Source organism: Colobus angolensis, unplaced genomic scaffold, assembly GCF_000951035.1.
Source record: "Colobus angolensis palliatus isolate OR3802 unplaced genomic scaffold, Cang.pa_1.0 Scaffold7, whole genome shotgun sequence".
In the NCBI taxonomy this organism is placed as follows: Eukaryota; Metazoa; Chordata; class Mammalia; order Primates; family Cercopithecidae; genus Colobus; species Colobus angolensis.
In genome coordinates, this window is record NW_012120709.1 from 6,094,037 (window position 1) to 6,115,136 (window position 21,100).

The following is a 21,100-nucleotide window of genomic DNA, read 5'->3' on the forward strand; positions in this document are numbered from 1 at the left end:
CACCCACCCCAGTCTTTTCCCTCTCAAACTGTTTTTTATTCTTCTCTCCTTCACCCTTACATTCTGAACATTTATAATGTTGAAAAGTATTAGCCATCTCTCTTATTTGCTGATTTTTCTGAACTCATGCCTTAGGGGTTCAACTTGTACTCCTAAAAGTTTACACATTTATTTTCTTAAACAGAGACAATTACCTCCTAAGAGAAGTTGTGGTATAAGGATCATACTTTGTTTATTTTTGTTGTTGCTGTTTAAATAGACTGTTTCTTAGAGCAGTTCTATGTTCACAGCAAAACTAAGTGGAAGGTAGAGGAGTACTAAATTACTGCCTGCCTTCCCTGCAACACACACAGCTTCCCTGACTATCATTAACGTCCCTGAACCAGAGTGGTATACTTGTTACAATCTATGGCCACATTTGACACAATACTTATTCCCCAGATCAGTAGTTTACATTAGGGTTCACTCTTGGTGATGTACATTCTATGGGTTTTGAAAAATGTAAAATGGTATCTATCCACCTTTATAGTATCATGCAGAGTAGTTGTAATACCTTAAAATATTCTATACTAGAATTGTTCATTCCCCTCTGCCCCTAAGCCCTGGCAACCATTGATCATGTCATTGTTTCTGAACTTTTGCCTTTTCCAGAATGTATTGTAGTTGGAAGCATATAGTATGTAGTATTTTCTGGTTAACTTCTTTGACTTAGTAATATTCATTTAAGGCTTGATAGCCCATTTCTTGTTAACAATGAAAAATACTCCATTATCTGAATGTACCTCATATTTATTTACCAATTCACTTATGAAATGACATCTTGGTGGCTTCCAAAGGGTGTTAGTTATGAATGAAGCTATGTAAACAGCTGTGTACAGATTTTCATATGGATATGTCTTTAGCTCATTTAGGTAAATACCAAGGAGTGCAATGGTTGAATTGTATGGTAAGAGTATGTTTAGCTTTGTAACAGTTGACAAACTGTCTTCCAAAGTGACTATGCCATTTTGCACTTCTGTCAGCAATGAATGAAGTAATTTCTGTTGCTTTACATTCTCAACGGCATTTAGTGTTGTCAGTGTTCTAGATTCTGGACATTGTCCAAGGTGTGTAGTGGTGTCCCATTGTTTTAATTTGTAATTCCCTCATGTAGTATTATTTTGAACATTTTTGTATGCTTACTTGCCATCTGTATGTCTTCTTTAGTGAATTCTTTTCAGATTTTTTCTACTTTTTAATTGGTATTTTTTAATTAAAATATAAATATTCTTTGTACATTTTGGATAACAGTTCCTTCATAAGACACGTTTTTGCAAATATTTTATTCCAGTCTGTGGTTTATATTCTTATTTTCCTGCAAGTGTCTTTCGTAGCTTTTTCATTCTGTTATGCTTGTATTATAGTATGTGTAATGGGAATTAGAGACCTTGAAAGAACTTTAATAGAACTTCTAAGCTGCCTTCCCACTCTCATCCCCTTAAGAAGTATATTTTTAAACTTAAGAAGTATATTTTTCAGGGGGCATTTTTATATTACACCTTCTCACAAGGTATGATTATGAGTAAAAGCTAACAAACTCATTTAGAAATATTCAATAGCCTATTGCTTTTAAAAAGATTTTGTTTTAACTAATGTTAATGCAACAAAAAGAAATATCCCTCCCCATATATTATTACTGTATCCTTGCATACATTTAACTGGAAGGTAAAAAAGTTGACTAACAAGAGTCTGGGCTAAAGAAAGCCTGTCATTTGACAGCTCATTATTTTTTCAGGTTGTCTGTTAAAGTATGAGAAACAAGAATGCCATGGATAAAATCAGATTCTCCTGTTTAGTTTCTTAAATGTTTCCTTTATGGTGAGGAAGTATTGCCTATATCTAAGACCAGCAGAATAAGACTTGTAAAGATAGTTCGGGAAATAAAGATTGGAAGAAAAGTTATCAATTATGGGTTTCTTTAGTAAGATCTCTACCTATGATTTTTTTATAGTTTCCTTCTAAGTGTATGATTGCAGTCCAGAGCTATAGTCATATCAATTGTGTATTATTTGCATAGATTAGCGTTGCCTTTTCACAGACACTTTTCTGTTATTTTCCTGCCAATATAAATACCAAAGACTATTAAAGTAAGTAGAAGTTTCGGGAAAGGTAGATTGCATCTTGTCACAAATTGAAGCACAATGAGTAAGCTGACGTGACTTTTCTCTGCTAAGTTCACTAGAAATCAGAGTTGTCTCATTAAATACACACTCAAAGAATGGAATGATTGCCAGACTTGCTGTGGTAAGACCTTTGAACATTTACAAAGGCATTTAGATAAATTTTAGCCTTGTCACCCGTTCTCAAGGTATTTAAACTTTACAGTTTTGCAGATCTTGTAGATGTACTTTCACTAACTCTAACATGCACATTCTTGTTATGTAAGAAATAAATGATGCTTAAAATACCAATTATGAAAGAATTAGTTATTTTAAATAAGAGATTTGGAATTATTTAAACCATATATTATATAAAAAATAATAACTTTTTAAAAATTCCAAAACTTTATATAGCCAGAACTAATATAGAAAACAATAGAGGGTCTTTTTTTTCTGAGAAATATATAACTAAAACAACATATACTAGTACCAAACTTTGTGGCAATAACGTTTTTTATACATGTGTCATATATATCACAATATGTGTAGTTTCCAAGGATTGCCATAACAAACTAGCACAAACCAGATGAGTTAAAAAGTCTCAGATCAAGGAGTCAGCAGGGTCATGTTGTCTCTGAAGGCACTAGGGCAAAACGTGATCCATTCCATTCTCTTAGCTTATGGTATTGTCAACAATCCTTGATGTGTTTTCACTTGCAGATGCATCACTCCAGTCTCTTCCTTCATCTTCACATGGAGCTCTTTCTCTGTGGTTCTGTTTCTGTATTATCTCTCCTTATAAGGATCCATACTTATAAGTGTCCCACGCTAATTAAGTATGACCTCGTTTTAACTTGATTGTATCTACAAAGACCCTATTTCCAAATAAGGTCATACTCTGAGGTTCCAGGAAGAACTTGAATTTTGAGGAGGGTATTACTCTCACCCAATATACAATATGATATGTAAACTTTGCATACCGAGCAATCTGAACTTGAGTTCTGACTCTGCTGCTTAGTAGCTACGTAATCTAAGACAAGTTAGTTAATCTTTCTGGTTATATATTAGTCCCTTTATATATACAAGTATGATAAATCCCACTTTGTTTTAAAGTTTAAAAATATTTGTGAATTACCCGGAAAGTATTCTCCACACAGAAGTTTCTAAAAATAGTAACTTATTATTTTATGATTATTATACATAATTATAGCAGCTTCCTTCTTTTATAAACATTTCACTTAATTGTAGAAGCAGAATTTTAGAAACAAAATACTAATCTTTACCAAAATGTATGGACAATTTTAGTGAAAGTGTTGTCATACTGTTGCTTTGATGTTAAGCTGTAATAACTTTTCCTTCAGCTTTGCTGACAGTGTACTTCTCCAAGTCCAGTCATCTTTCTGAGTATTAGATGGAAAAACAGTGTCCTCAAGGTTGACCTTAATGACAATATTGTGGTTCATACCACTTCAATCCCTCCCGTTTTTTGCTCCTTGTAAGTATCATTTTTTATTTATTTGATCAACAAATGAACAGCTATTTATAACCTATATGGAAAGTATTACATTAGGAATAATGAATAACAGAAGTATTGTATGACCCTATTCCCAAGGAACTTATATTTTATTTGTCAGACCAGACCACACTAACATATAACGTATAAAGTATTATTAGGAAAATTAATTGAAACTTAATAATAAATCTACCTTTTTAGCAAATATTATTCCAATCTTTAAAATGGGCCAGGCAGTACACAGAATATGCAAAGATGATTGAAATGATTTGTTCTTTAAGATACTCTCAGATGAATGACAGACATCAGTGAAAAGATAATTTAAATTTAATTATAATCTTATGAGAGTGCTGTGTAACACAGAGAAGAATAGTTAGATTAAAAAAGAAGGACTTCAGAGCTTCTAGGAGAAGGTGACATGAATTGATTACTAAATAACTAGCAGTAGAAAGTATATTGGGGAAAGAAGAGAAGACAGGATAAGGAGCCTTGAGGAAGAGGAAATAGCATTTGTGAGAAAACGCACAGGAGCAAAAATTATGCAAGAATTTTGAAGTTATTCATAATTCATAGTATAAGATTAAAAGGCACTATTGAGAAAGAACATATAATCTGGAGTAAAAAGCAGGAAAAGATCTTAAAATTGTTTCGGTATATGGTATTTTGTTCCGTATTACCCGTGTGGACAAAGAGAATTGCAATAGTATTCCAAAAGAATTTGATGAAGGCTGGATAACTGAGGAAATCAACACTTATTAGCTTTTTATTTTAAGTAGGTACAAATTGCTTTATATGCATTGTCCCATACAATCCATATAGCAACTCTACAAGGTGGGCGTTCTCTCCATTATGCAGAAGAAAGAAGTAGATCAAAGGAGTTAAGAAATTTGCCCCAAGTTACACAGTAGATGAATGGCCATGTCTGGATTTGTTCAAAATGTTGACATCATGATGGGAAGGTGTGTGTTATGGCTAAGCATAAGTCCTGTGAGGAAACATTTAGAAATGTTTAGAATGAAATTCAGGTGATTTACAGATTAGCCTTTTCTCATGGTACTTATTTTCAGCCATGATGAACTTCCCCTCATGATGTCATCATTTAAAACAAATTCAGACATTTCCATTTATCTGCTGAAACAAATCTATATTGTATAGAGGGCAATGAGATTATGAATGCATGTAAACTGAAGCCCACAGGACAGATTCAAAGAGGGTGAAAATTAATAGGAAGCTAGTGAAATTATTAACATCAATTTTAGGTTTGTTTCAGCTACTTGAGATATGGCCCCCAAAATTTAGCAAGGAAATGGTTATATTAATTAAGATATGAAGTGATAACCCCAGATCTAGGGTCAGATGTGGAATGCTAGGGACGGTGTTGGTAGTCACACTAACAGACAGCATAAGAAAAAGGAAGGGAAGGAGGAAGGGAGGGAAAGAGAGAGGGAGGGAAGGAAGGAGGGAGAAAGGCAAGGAGAGAGAGAGAGAGAGAGAGAGAGAGAAAGCATTTAAAAGGAAGAAAGCATTTAAAAGAAAGAAAACTTAATGTAAAAAAGTGTTTAAGTTCAACATTGTTTGGCTCTTGGAACATGAAGTAAATGTGAAATATTTACGGTAACCAAGGCACTAGTCATGTAACTGACAGAGAAACTGTGCTGGAGGAGTCTAATTTAGGGAGGCCTATGGGGGTGGAGTGAGATGATACTTCAATTTCAGACACATCGAATTTGAGATGATGGTGAAATATCCAAACAGCACATCCATTAGTCTCTAGATATTTCACATGAGCCAGAACATGTAGTAGTGAGAAGAAACATGCACTTGGGATTGTGTCTCCTTTTTCCTCCAATCCTTTTTCAATAGTTGGAAATCCTAACAGACAGAATCTGTCCTAATTAAGTAGGTGGTTTGAAGTGTCAGAGGAGTCTGATTTGTTTTTCTTAAGGGTTAAAATAGAAAGTGTATTTGAAAAACATAGATTTTTGTTCTGTGACCTGTGTCACAGAACTGGCACAATTGTGCTAATTCTGTAGTCCTTTTTGGAGGGGCATCTGAGAGGATTTGGGGGCCACGGGCTACAAGCTAGGTTACTTTACCTCTCTATATGGTGACTTCAGAGAGTAATTTCAAAATAGGATATATGTTCTAAAACTGGACTGTGCTGATGATTGCACAACTCTGTACATTTACTAAAAATAATTGAATCATACACTTTGAATGGGTGAATTTTATGTTAAGTTATACATTCATAAAGTTGTTAAAGAATAAAACAAAATAATGCCATGTTTTCTTTTTCTGCTAAAAATGACCTATGGATTAGTTCTGAGTGAATGCCATTGTCAATGACTTGATTTTTAAAACTGCTGGCTAATACTATTCCAATTTACGTGCAAAAAAATAGTATATACACATGAACACTGACTCTCTTAAAGTAATACAATTAATGACAGCTTTGGTTACTTTACATTGTACTGTTTTTCTTGTCATATTCCTAATTATACCTGGTTCATATAAAAATCCAAATTATAAGTTAAGAATAAATAGTAAAATATTACTGTGTCTGTATGTATATATACACACGCACAGACAAAAAGGTGTTTTTTGTATCATGTTGACTGCAACTTGTTAACAGACACCTGAGAACATCACTGTATATAATTTTTTTCTGTGTTTCAAATTACGTTTCAAAAGAAAAAAATGTTTTCTAATGATGTGGGTGATTTGTTTTATTGTAAATTGTTTAATCATTGTGTCATAGTTCTTGAATTCATTAATAGGGCACCGTACCAGAGGCTCTGATGAAAGATAAGTTAAAAAAGGTTCATATTCTCAGTGAACTTTCTTGTACGACAAGGATGATATATGTATGGAAGGTAATTATAATTTGGGTAAAAACTGGTAAGAACAGTAGTAATTATTATTTTAAGGCCGTTCAGAGTCGAAGGAGGTTGCCTTTAGGTACACAGATCAAAGTAAATCTTTAGGTAAAGATTCTGGATAAGTTAAAAAATGGAAATAACAACAAATGTGTTTGTTCTCATTGGTTTATTCAATGAGACAGGAAGGAAACCATTCTAGAAATAGATTCTCCAAATTTAATGCCTATACCCCTACAGTACACAAATACTTTCAAAGTGGTAGTCAGACAGAAAGTTTTAAAGATTAATTTCCAGATCCTTAAGATTCTTATGAATTCTTTTCTAAAACTGATCTTCGTGGGAACAGTTCTGATGTAAAAGCTTCCTGCCTTCCACATTGAGTCTCCTTGTGACCATCTCCCAGTAAGCACATGTGGCTTTGGCATCCTTAACTGGTAGCCCAAATCTATGCCAGTGTTTCCTCAATTGTATTCGTTCATGTATCACTGCTACAATTTTCCATATCTCTGTATCAAAACATAACATATTTTCTGATTTCTGTCATATTCATGTACTTTACTGTATAAACAATGTTTTCTCTGAATTTTTCATATGTACTTAAATGTATTTGTAATTATTTGAAATATTGCATATCAGTTTTTCACTTGTCAGATATAGAATATAATGATACACATAAATACATTTCCCTTTATCAAAGAAAACACACTGTAGTCCATCCTTAACCATACAGAGATGCAGCACGCAAGAGGGGAAAACAGTCAAAACATCAAACAAAACGATAATCATAAATATTAATGTGGATGGTGGAAAGTAAAAATTCTAACTCACGTAAGCTGTAACTCACTTGATTTTAGCAATTTGTCTTTTTAATAATATTGAAAGGGAATCAATTTTTGTGCTGATAAATTAATATTTTTGATCGTGGATAACTGTAGTTTTGGAATATAACTGAGAAGCAGTTTAAAGTCTTAAGTAACATTGTTACAACAAAGCCCATTCTATTGCCATCTACTCAGTATATGAACAAATTTTTAAATGCATATAGTCAAAAACTAGAAAATAGCTACACTCACCTCATTAAGAGACAGTTCTAATACAATTTTACATTTGATTTAAGAGTATTTGTTATATATTCATTTAAGCAGCTGCCTACAAAAAATGAGTATATTGATAACTTAATCCTAAAGAAGAAGATCTTTAGAGTCTTGTGATCTGCATTTTAAAAATTGGTTTATATGAATTGTGTGTGTAGAGAAATAGAACAACCATAAAAAGTCTCAAGCATAACCATATATTAAATTGAAAAAAATTATATGGGCAAAATGGAATAAGAATGTTAGTTCAGTAAGATAAAGGGACAATATAAAATTTCTGACTCCTAAAAAAGAGCTTGTTCAGATATTGTTAAAATGAATTATTGTGAATTTCAAATAACCATGATATTTTTTTTTTTCAAAAAAATGATACAATAGTGTACTGGAAATGATATCATTAGCAATTATTTAAATTTCTGTTGTAAAAATTGAGATATCAAACTATAAATATGTGATGGTATATATGATTTTAAAAATTACTTTATGGACTATATAAACAGAAAATTTTGATGACCACTGTTGTGGAGTAAAGGCGTAGATGTACAAAACCTTAAAAACTTCTATGTATCTAGTAGTTCAGTTATTTGATAAGTAGAACAAGGCTTGGAACACAAATTTGAAAAGACTGAGGTGCTCCTAGAATGCTAAGGCTTTGTTGAAGTTGAGTGACTTACGCAATTTCACATTTTCTCCTAGACAGCCACATTAAAAAAAAAAAGAAGAAAAAAGAAAAAGAAGAAGAAACACAGGAAATAAATTTTTTGTTTGTTTGTTTGTTTTGTTTTTGAGATGGAGTTTTGCTCTTGTTGCCCGGGCTGGAGTGCAATGGCGCGATCTTGGCTCACCACAACCTCTGCCTCCCAGGTTGAAGCAATTCTGCCTCAGCCTCCCGAGTAGCTGGGATTACAGGCATGTGCCACGATGCCTGGCTAATTTTGTATTTTTAGTAGAAACAGGGTTTCTCCATGTTGGTCAGGCTGGTCTCGAACTCCCGACCTCGGTGATTCTCCTGCCTCGGCCTCCCAAAGTGATGAAATCACTTTTTAAAAAATATTTATTAAATGCAATACATTCAACGTGTGATTTAACATATAATCAATATAAAAATACAATTTGGAATCTGGTGTGTGTTTTACTTCTATAGATAATCTCAACTTGGACTATCCAGATTTCAAATGTCCAATAAACGCATGTGGCTGTAGCATTCTTATTTAATAGCTCAAGTCTAGGCCAGTGATTCCTAAATTGTATTCATTCATGTACTACTGCTATAATTTTCCATATCTCTCTATCACATCATAAATAAACTTTCTAATTTCTAACATATCTACTATATCAACAATGTTCTCTGAATTTTTCATCCCTTTTACTTAAATTTATTTATATTTGGAAAGTGTAGCACTTTTTTTACCTGTTAGATATAGAAGATAATGGTATGAATAAATAGAATATAAAATATTACATGTCAGATATTTTTTTGACTCAAGAAACTGAGCCTGAGCCCAGTTTCTCTATGAGACTAAGCAATTGTTTAAGAGGGTTGTAAAGTATATTCAATTTTTTCTAAAAATAATTAGGATTAAAGAAAAAGAATAAACACCACTATATTATTTACTCTAAAGTCCACCTGAAACCATATATATTATATGGTATATACCATCAACATCATGTGTTTCATACTGAGATTTACTCACTGGGGACTAAATCTCGGTATGAAACACATACTGAGTATGAGATTGAGTCACTGGGGAACATTTGCAGGTCTTGAGTAGGGCTCGTAAGACAGAACTATATTTCATAACTTAATCAGGCCAATCTATAGTTTCTTAATCAGGCCAATCTATAGTACTAGAATTTGATTTGATATTCTATATGATATTCTGATTAAAAACTCAGAACATTAATTTCTGTAACCTTCTTACATTTTATATGTTTCTTTGTACTGATAACTTCATATTTTATCGGGGTCATCCAGGCATATCTAACTTTTAAGCCTTTTAGATTATCTAGAACGCTGTTAAGAAAGGAGCTAAGGAATGCTGGAATTTTTAATGTCAAAGACACTTATAAAAGAGTCTATGCCTTTTTTTGTTGTTGTTTCTGTTGTTAATGGTGACATATGAGTCCTAGAGAAGCCCTCTAGAAGGATACAGAAAAAGAAATTATGAAAATGACTGATCTCCACTTATTTGTAGTCAATTAGATATGAAGAACATGGATCTGTGTTATTTCTGGTGACACTGAATAAGAGTAGCCTAGAGCCAAATAATACAGAGTCACAAAATATAAAGATACAATCATTAAAGCACATTTATATCTGTCAAAGAGCAACCTCTAGGCTTCTAAGTTTTTATTACTCTAAATAATTTTACTAGCATCTTGAATATCATCTGTGATTAGAGAACATGAATATTTTCTCTGGTAATCAAATGTTATTGCAAATAATACCATACTTCCTACTGACACAATATTATTTTATTATGATTTAGCTGTTAGATAAACATATTTTTGGAAATTTTAACTTCATAGCTATACATCATATGATAAACATTTATTTAAACTAGAAACAGTTCCAAGAGATATTTCTGGAAGTTGCTTTTATTGGAGTGCAATCTTATTTATCTGTAGTATATAACAGGCCTTCACTGTCCCAAGCACAGAGAAGACATTCAGAAATGTATTTTGAATGAATGAACAATTCCATTTCCATTAGTAGTCCTTTCAAATAAAATGCTTACAATATAATGCCTTAAAAAGAGCAAGATAGAAAGTTTTATGTGCTGTATGATTTCCTAAGTAAAATATATGGAGGAATGAATTCCACTAGATGGTAACAACAGTGCTATAGGCCTGAAAAGATTATGGATAACTGTATTTTATGTTCCACTTTCTTATAATGAAATACTATTATTTTATACTGAAAACTAATATAAAGTTCTAAAAGACTACCCCTTTACAAAAGAGAATGTAGGTTGAATACTTCCAGAGTGTGACACCACACTGTTTGCCAAACATCCTTCCATATTTTCTTAACACTTTTGTTAATACCCCATCACTGCTGTTAGCTTCTCTTTTCATCATTTCCCTGTCAAATTTATCTGTGGAAGTGGATTTAATATGCCTTAAAACAGATTTTTTATGCTCAGGTTATGCCTATTGTAAAAGGCATTTTAAAAACCTGCATTAATTATTTTCAAATATAAATGACATAGTCCAAGAGCATTTCAGTTGACTGGGGAAAAAGGACTGATTATGAGCTCTTCTAGATTATCTCAGATGACAACAATTTCAGTTTAAAAAAGACAGCCTGTGTTTTGACATCCTTCTTAATCTTCGAATATTTGCTTATTACTCCATGTCATATGGCCCGAAATCCTTTCTGTGACTTGCTATCCTCTGACTCATTCCTCACCTTCTCTTGACTATTACGTCAAATGTAGCTGTTTTCTAAGAAATTTCACAAAGGTTTTGTCTGTGCCATGAGATAAAATATGTCTCCATCTTTCTCTCTTTCTCTACTTCTAACTCTATATCTAGCTCTGTATATATGTGTCTGTTTATATATTTATTCTGCATGTATAATATACATGTGCCTTTATAACATACATTCATTATATAAAATTGTGTTAAAATATTGATAAGCAAAAAAAAATCACCTGTAAAGGTAAAGCCAAGTGATAATTATTAAATCAGAGAGAGAGAGAGACAGAGACTGTGTAGAACTGTGATAGAGCGAGCATTTTCTTTATGTTTGAATCATATCTGTTAAGGTAACTTAATTGCAAACAACTACTCAAAAAGAAAACTAGTGTCAATACAGTATGTATTTTAATGTGTTAAATATCACAAGATTAGTGAATTCAAAAACAATCTAAGTAATGGTATTTAATTTCCTATAGCATATATGTTTTATAAGAGATAGTGGATAAAATAGTACATGTCCACATTTGATATGAAAATTTTTTTGTAAAAGTTTCTTATTTTCCCATTCATTACTATTAATTTTAAGTTTATAAGCAAAATCAGATTAAGGAATGTGTAGTTTAATATTCTCTGGCTGATTGTGCTTTTTATTTGTTTCTAAAGACCTGGATCTATATAGCCTCTAACCTTCTCTTTATCTTGCTGAGAAGGGCAGTGACATTACAGCAAATAAAGGCTACATGACTTTTTATTAAATACTGTTGTTTTTCCACTTCTATAATAAAATCAAATGAATAATTTCTGTTCCAATAGAGAATTGTTATTTCTCCTATGTTTTTTATTTTAAATATTTTCAAAACAGCAAAAAAGTAAAATGAACACCCATAAAAATACTCATCTAGCTCAGGGATCTTCAAACTAGAGTTTCATGGACAATTTCAGCTTGTCATCTGCTTCTATCAATGGTTTTATTGGAACAAATCTATGCCTATTTATTTATGTATTGTCTGTGGCTGCTTTTGCACTGCAAGACTGAGTTGAGTACTTGTGACAGAGACCATATGGACCAAAAACCTAAAATATCCACCATCTGTCCTTGTAGAAAAAGTTTGTCAAACCTTGATTTAGATTCACCAGTTGTCAAAATTTGGCTACATCTGTTTTGTCTATCTTTGTAATTATAGATAGGTAGATTGTATTAATAGATACATATATGGATTTTATGGATATATACACAAATATGCTTTTTTGTGAACTATTTAAAAATAAGTCGCTGATGTTATAATACTTCATCATGTATCTCCTGAAAAGAACATAATCTTATATCTCCTGCATGATCACAACATTATAATACCCAAAGTATTTAACAATGGTACAATAATGTCTCATATACAGTCCATATTCAGATGTCTTCAGTTGCCCAACTCAGCATCCAATCAAGGATTATGCATTGCCATTGATATTATGTCTCTTGACCCTTCTTTAATCTATAATTCTCTCTTGATTTACCTCTCACAACATTTCCACTTACACAAAGTCCAAGACAATGGTCTTGAGTCATACAATTTGGATTTGTGTGATGATTTCCCCTGAAGTATATTAACGATTTTGATAAAAAATGTTATGCAGACAATGATACACAGTTCCCATTTTATCATACAGAAGGACTCACAATGCCAGTTTGTCCTATAATTGGTGACACTAAGTTTGAGTCACTTGGATAAGATAGGATCTGCCAGACTTGTTTATTCTAGTGATATATTTATTCCATGTTATTGGTAACTATTCATGTCGAGTGATATCTTGAAACTAAATATTCTGCTCCTCCACAGTTTTGTATAATGATTTTAACATCTATTGATGATCCTTGCATGAATGAGTTACTACATTGTAGAACACAAAATAAAAACTTTCCAATTACGTCATTCCTTCTACACTTACGAGCTGGCATTCCTCCGTTTAAAAAGTTCTTTTCTCTCCTATCTTCTCATTTCTTAAAAATATATTTTAATATTACCAACTCATGGATTTTTATATATTCAATGTGAAATTATACATTACTTGAAATATTTTTTGATACTTAAATTATGTAAACTGGTTGTTGGAAACCCCTTCAAAATGGCAACTTTGACCTATTGTCTTCTCTATGTGTTCATGAGTGCCTTAAATTCTGAAACAAGAAAATATTCAGGGCTCGCTTTCTGATTCCTCTGCCCCAAACCTTGTATGTACTATGCTTTAAGGATTCCTGCTTTAGTAAGAAAGATAACAAGATCTGAGTATTACGCGTGCTCATTGGTAGTGGTGATTTAAAAACAAAACTAGGGAATACATAATCTTAATTACTTTTTTCTTAATCATAAATTCTTCTCTAATTCAAATCCAGTGATATATGGTTTTTCCTCACCTCTCTCACTCTATAATTTGATCTCCCATATCCTGTAATGAGAATTGTGTCTCCCCAAAATTCAGTATATTTACTTATTTGATTTACGTTACATATAGATGAACTAAATTAAGAATTATGATATCCACTTTGGGAGGCTGAAGAGGGCAGGTACTTGAGCTCAAAAGTTAGAGAGCAGCCTGGGAAACATAGCGAAACCCCCAGCTTGTATGGTGGCGCTCGCCTGTAGTCCCAGCTACTTGGGGGGCTGAGGTGAGAGAATTGCTTGAACCCAGGAGGCAGAAGTTGCGCTGAGCCAAGATCACACCACTGCACCCCAGCCTGGGGGATAGAGTGAGATCCCGTCTCAAAAAAAAAAAAAAAAAAAATCAGTCTAATTTAAGGTTGTTGAATGTAATCAGCTCCAGGTTAATACAGTGTAGTCAAACAGCCTTATCAACTGTTACAATGCGGTGTGATACAGGTTAAGTCCGGAATGTATGTAAGTTGGTGTTGTTTTGTATTTTTCTTGTTTTCTTTTCTAAAGGATATCACAATATCAATATCACCACCTAAAATCTATTTAGTAAAGTTCAAGGATTTTTTGTTTTCTCTTTCTGTTCCTGGAACAGGAGTATTTGCTGACAGCTAAATCTTTTCAAAATTTACTTGAATTTGTTCTTTATTTTCTGTGTGATAATGCTAAAAGAAGCCCCATTGAAGTTTAATTTGCTTATATTAGCATACAATACTAAGGTTTGCTTTATCGTTTTTCTTAAATTTACTTTTTAAAAAATATAAAAACATTTACATGGTTCACAAGTCAGAACTATACAAAGGTGCGTTCAAAGACGTTTCATTCTGATATCTGTACCTTACAACTTGTTCACACATCCTCATAAGTGATCATTTTCATTAGCCTATAATTTATTATTCTGTGATCCTTTAAAAAAAGAAAAGTGTGTACATGTGTGTATTTAATAAAGTTAGCATGTTATTAATATACTTCATTTTGCTTTAATATGTTCTGGAATAACTTAGTATCTGTATATAGTGAACAGTTTTTTTCTGTTTTTCTCAGTTGCTTAACACTCAATTGTGTCAATAGCGCATAGTTTTTTCAAGTTTCCTGTGCATTATGCTTTTATTTGTGTCTTACTCAATTTCTTTCGTCAATGTGTTAGTTCTTAATGCACAGATCTTTCACAACCTTAGTCAAATTTTTCTCTAAATATTTTATTTTTTGATGCTGTTATAAATGGGATTTGTTTTCTTAGTATCCAAAGTGATCTACAAGCTTAATGCAAACCCTGTCAAAATTTCAATGAATTTTTTTACAGTTATTAGAAAAAAATCATAAAATTTGTGTGGAAACATAAGATATTCTAAATAGCCAAAGCAATTTTGAGAAAAAAAACAAAACAAAACTGGAGGCGTCACAGCTTTATGATTTGAAGGTATATTACAAAGCTATAATAATCAAAAGAGTATGATACTGGCATAAAAACTAAACAGATAACAGAGATTCCAGAGGTAAACTCATACATTTATGGTCAACTAATCTTTGAGAAGGGCATGAAGAATATAGAATGGAAAGAGGATTAACTCTTTAGTAAATAGTGTAGAGGAACCTGAACTTTCACATACAGAACATCATATCACTTCATACTTGAATTAATATAACCATTTCCTTACTAAATTCTTGGGGTCACATCTCAAGTAGCTGAAACAAACTGGACTTTAATATACAGAGGAATCTAGCAATCTTACTTCTGTGTATATACCCAAAAGAAAAAAAGTCAGTATGCTGAAGAGATAGCTACACTACCATGTTCATTGTGGCATCATTCACCATATCAAAGACACTAAAATAACCTAAATGTCCATCAGTTGATGAATGAATAAAGTAAATGTGTAATAAATACATATATATACATGCATACACACATATATGTATATACAACACACATATACATATATGTATATTTACACACACTGAAATATTCAGCCATAATGAAGGAAATTGTGACATTTGTGACGAGATGAATGAAACTACAGGACATTATGCTAGGTGAAATTAGGAAATATGGAAAGACAAATGCTCCACAATCTCACTATATGTAGAATGTAAAAAAGAATTTGCAAAAGCAGAGAATAGAATGGTGGTTGCCAGTAGCTGGGGGTGGGGGAAATGAGATGTTGATCAAGAGGTACAAATAATCTATTAGAAGATGACGACATTCTGGGGACTGAATATATAGCATGGCAAGTAAGGTTAATAATGCTGTATTGTATACTTGAAATTTGCTAAGAAGGTAGATCTTAAGTGTTCTCACCATAAAACGATGCTAGCTGTGTGAGGTGATAGATGTACATTGGGTAGCTTCCTTTATGTGTTGGGAAAATTCCTAAAGAAAGTGAAATGGTGTAAACTTTACTATATATTGTATCCACAAATTTTATACAAGTGTGCTTTACCTGTAAATGTCTGGAAGGAAAAAAAAAACCTGAAAAAAAAGTAATAAAAAAATATGGGCACTCAGGGAGTCTGTAAAAGAAAGTACAAATGCTTTCTGACAACTGAACCTTAGAAACTTCTGAGGTATGCTTTTTTATCAACAATGGAGTGCTATTTCTGAAGAATCACACTGGACATTGTGAGAAAAATTTTTCTACTACATCAATTCCTTCATTTTTTTTTTTTTTTTTTTTTTTTGCCATGTACTAATACACTGTTTTAGTCATTGAGGATACAAAGATAGGTGATTTAAGATTGTTGACTGCAGTCAGCTCAAGGTTAATACAGTGTAGTCAAAAAACCACACTAGCTATTGCAACGTAGTGTCATACAGGTTAAATCTGGAATGTATGTAAGGTAGCATTATTTGTTTTACATTTTTCTTGTTTTATTTTCTATTGGAAATAACAACCGCCACGAATTACTTCTCTGAACATTTGTTACTCATGTTACAACAAGGTCTCTTGGATTTGCTCCTGACATATTCCTGTAAAAATCCCCATTGATTTTTAGGGTTGATTCAGTTGATGTGGCTGTTATGTAATGTGTATCCTTCCTGTTTCACTGATACTGAAACTCGCTTGGTCAAAGAAAACAGCCTTGTCTAATAAAGAATAACTTTGATTCTAACCAAATCTCAAGATACTTTTGAAGGTGAACTTGTTTTGCTAAATAAATGTTTTTCTTTTTCATTTCAACATGTCATAATACATTTTAAATAATAGATTACCTCTGAAGTTGAACAGGGAGTTGTATTCCCTGATATGCAAACCTATACAAGTTTAATAATAGTTTTATAAGAGAGACTGGGGAAGAAAAAGGCAGTACTTCCAGTCTCTATCTGTGGCACACATGCATGCACCCAGGGAGGGAGAAAGCTGGATGGGACTGCAGATTATGTAGTCTGAAAATAATTCAGTCTTTGTCCCATTGGTTTTGTATTGTCTAAGTCAAAATTTTAGAATTTTTTTCAGTATTTGTAAATAAGCAGCTACATAGAGTTATAATATACATGTAATGTATAACTTAGTTATTATGCACAGGGGGTAAGTTGCCATAAGTGAACGTAACTGTGGAACCAGCAACCAAATTAGGAAATGGATTGTTACCAGCATTCAAAAAGATTCTGTTGTGTTTCTGCTAGCCACTGCCCCACTCACTCAGAGAAATCACTATATAACTCAACCTGAATTTTAATTTGCATTCCAGTAAGGCATAGATTGCAATATTTATCAAAGATGACAAGGTTAAAAGATGTTGGCCTAAGGAAAATTCTAGGTATCCATGTCTAAACACCAGTGCAAATCCCCAAAGAAGTTATCTTTTTTTTATATAGCTCTAAAAATTATCAGTGATAATCTCTTCAATTAAAGTTTAGTTGCATTACTTAAATTTGTAAGCTTAAAGATTTTGTTCATATTTTTGTGTGTTTTTTACTGATTTAAAAAATTATTAGAAATCCCTTCCTGGACATTATGAACGTCTTTATTTTCCTAAGGTCGTTTGTACTGCGTATGTATTTAAATACTAACATAGGGTATGTTAGACTACAAATTAATTTTGAAGAATTATTGAAATAATACCCATGACCACTTAGCCTTACACATAGGAAAATAAATGGTCATTTTAATGTATAACTGTATTGTCTTCATACAATGTAAAAATCAACAATTTTTAAAGTGATAATTGTAATATAATTTTTCTCATCAATATTAATGTCAACTGAATGCCAACATTTAAAGTTGCTATCTGAGTATGATTTTCCTTGTCAGACTCCTCAGTTGATGACCCTGAGTCCACCATTGGATGGAATTCAAGCTCATGAGCCTGATGCACAAGGCCCTTCGTGACATGATTCTTGTCTCCCTTTGGACCTTACACAACTCGTCTTGTTTATATTACAAAAAAATAACAATCTACTGGTGGTTTCCGAGTAACTATTGCAGCTTTTCAGCCTGTCTTTCTGAAGTGCTTATCCTTCTGAATATAATTTTCACCCTTTGTATGATATAAGGTTCCGCTCATCTCTCAAACCCCAACCCCTCTCCGCCCCCACACAATTCTTCCTTCACTTAGTCTTTATGGGCTGTGACCACCGATTTTAATCTCCTTTTTAAGTTTGTTGCTTCTTACTTCCTTGACATTTTTTTCCGATTTCTAGAATGGTTTTAGTTTTTGAACCACCCCTGTAAAATTATGAGCTTCTAAGGAAGGAGCAAGAACTATTTCTTAATTGCCTCTGTCTAGTACATTGCAGATGCTCATCAAATATTTGTGAGTAAATCTTCACAACACTTATCACAGTGATTAAAAAAAAACCCAGCTCCTCCTTGTACCTCTGGTAGAATTCAGCTGCGAATCCGTCTGGTCCTGGACTTTTTTTGGTGGGCAGGCTATTAATTGTTGCCTCAATTTCAGAGCCTGCTATTGGTCTATACAGGGATTCAACTTCTTCCTGGTTTAGTCTTGGGAGAGTGTAAGTGTCCAGGAAATTATCCATTTCTTCTAAATTTTCTAGTTGATTTGCGTAGAGGTGTTTATAGTATTCTCTGATGGTAGTTTGTGTTTCTGTGGGGTCAGTGGTGATATCCCCTTTATCATTTTTTATTGCATCTATTTGATTCCTCTCTCTTTTCTTCTTTATTAGTCTTGCTAGTGGTCTGTCAATTTTGTTGATCTTTTCAAAAAACCAACTCCTGGATTCATTGATTTTTTGGAGGGTTTTTTGTGTTTCTATCTCCTTCAGTTCTGCTCTGATCTTAGTTATTTCTTGCCTTCTGCTAGCTTTTGAGTGTGTTTGCTCTTGCCTCTCTAGTTCTTTTAATTGTGATGTTAGAGTGTCCATTTTAGATCTTTCCTGCTTTCTCTTGTGGGCATTTAGTGCTATAAATTTCCCTCTACACACTGCTTTAAATGTGTCCCAGAGATTCTGGTGTGTTGTATCTTTGTTCTCATTGGTTTCAAAGAACATCTTTATTTCTGCTTTTTGGCGATTCCTCAAGGATCTAGAACTAGATGTACCATATGACCCAGCCATCCCACTACTGGGTATATACCCAAAGGATTATAAATTATTCTACTACAAAGACACATGCACACGTATGTTTATTGCGGCACTATTCACAATAGCAAAGACTTGGAATCAACCCAAATGTCCATCTGTGACAGACTGGATTAAGAAAATGTGGCACATATACACCATGGAATACTATGCAGCCATAAAAAAGGATGAGTTTGCGTCCTTTGTAGGGACATGGATGCAGCTGGAAACCATCATTCTTAGCAAACTATTACAAGAAGAGAAAACCAAACACCGCATGTTCTCACTCATAGGTGGGAACTGAACAATGAGATCACTTGGACTCGGGAAGGGGAACATCACACACTGGGGCTTATCATGGGGAGGGGGGAGGGGGGAGGGATTGCATTGGGGAGTTATACCTGATATAAATGATGAATTGATGGGTGCTGACGAGTTGATGGGTGCAGCACACCAACATGGCACAAGTATGCATATGTAACAAACCTGCACGTTATGCACATGTACCCTAGAACTTAAAGTATAATAAAAAAAACAAAAAAACAAAAAAAAACAATTAAGTGATTGTTAAATGATTAGCTTTAGAAAACTTCAGGGTTTGTTGTTGTTGTTGTTGTTGTTAAATTTAGTTTGCCCAGTAAAATGAGTTAATTTGATTCCTCCCATTTTGTTTCTAAAGTTTGTGTGTTTCATGAGATCTTAAAGATAGAAACCACTTTAAGCAATTGAGGCCAAGTTTTTTAAGAAATTCACAGGAGAAGTAAAAAAGTGCTCCGTTACAGAAACAAGTTAAAAACAGACCACCTTGTATCTCTTAATGGGAGCTAGGAGGCCCTCATTGTCTCTCCCACTGTCCTCCAAGGGCCTGAGGTCCTTCGTGGGGTCTAAAGACTTGAAAGTAGTGCTTGGGATCATCGTTTTTATCCTGTTGTTTCCTCCAGTTACTTCTTTGCTTTGTCGTATAACTTCAAATGTTTTGAAACAGCTTCTTCTCTTAGAATCTATGAATGGGCAGTGGTTCAGTTCCGTTAGAAACATGACTGTTTTCTGGCTGCCCATAATAAATCTGCTTTCCAGATAGGTTCTTTTCTACTACATTAGAGCCATTATAACAAAATATAAAGAAAAAACAATTTTCTTTCAAAAAACCAGTAACCTAAGTATCTATTTCTTAGTGATTTGGCTGCATTTATGGGATATTTTATTTGGATCTGTTTTATCATCACTTGAAAGCATCACTTTAGTTTGGTTCAGGTCTATGGACCTGAATAAATTGACCACGTTTTGGCAGAGCCATCAGAAGAGAATTGTGGCCAATCCCTAAAATCTCTGCAGATGCTCTGTAGCTAAGTCAATCCAAACCGATCATCATTGTGGCCACATTGAATGGTTTTTACTCTGCCATCGGCGTGATGCTTAGCCATAAAAAGATTTACCCTTGAGTGATAATATTTTTGTATTTTCTGCTAGCATAGTTTCCCATTTCCAATGACATTGGGAAGTAAAACATCTTGCTTTTTTAATATCATTTTCATTTATGCTTTTTATTGTTCCTTAACAATGACAAATAATGCAAATATAAAACCTCTGAGATGCAGATTTCCTGGGGATAAATTGTTGGACTGATTAAATATCTGTTCATGACACTATTCTGAATGAGTCTTCATGTCATTTTGGAAATGAAGGTTAACATCTAATCTAGTTAAAGAAATATAAAAATGTATTGTGATTAATATCTCATGTACCCAAGAGCTTTGGTCAAACAAATACCTCATAACTTTTAAAAACAAATAAATGAGAGAAAGAAAGAGGTAGATAATTACTGGAAAAATATTCTAAAACTATTTTTTAAATTATTTAAGGCACTCATATTTTAAGAAGTTTTTTGGGGCATATGCAAAACTATTGGATATATTAGATAATCTCTGTCTCACATGCTCTCTCTATATATTTATTTTTTGCTTATGTATTCAGTTCTGTTAGAAACTGAACTCTTTTCTGGCTACCCATAATAAATCTGCTTTCCAGATACGTTCTTTTCTACTACATTAAAGCCATTATATATATGTGTGTGTGTGTGTGTGTGTGTGTGTGTGTGTTTGTATAAGT

The 21,100-nt window shown here is 33.1% G+C and overlaps 1 protein-coding gene across 2 annotated transcripts in view; it reads left to right on the plus strand.

The window, feature by feature from the left end:
* Positions 1-21,100, plus strand: part of CNTN5 (contactin 5) — a 1,321,567-nt gene that overhangs the window by 730,401 nt on the left and 570,066 nt on the right. The window lies entirely within an intron of this gene.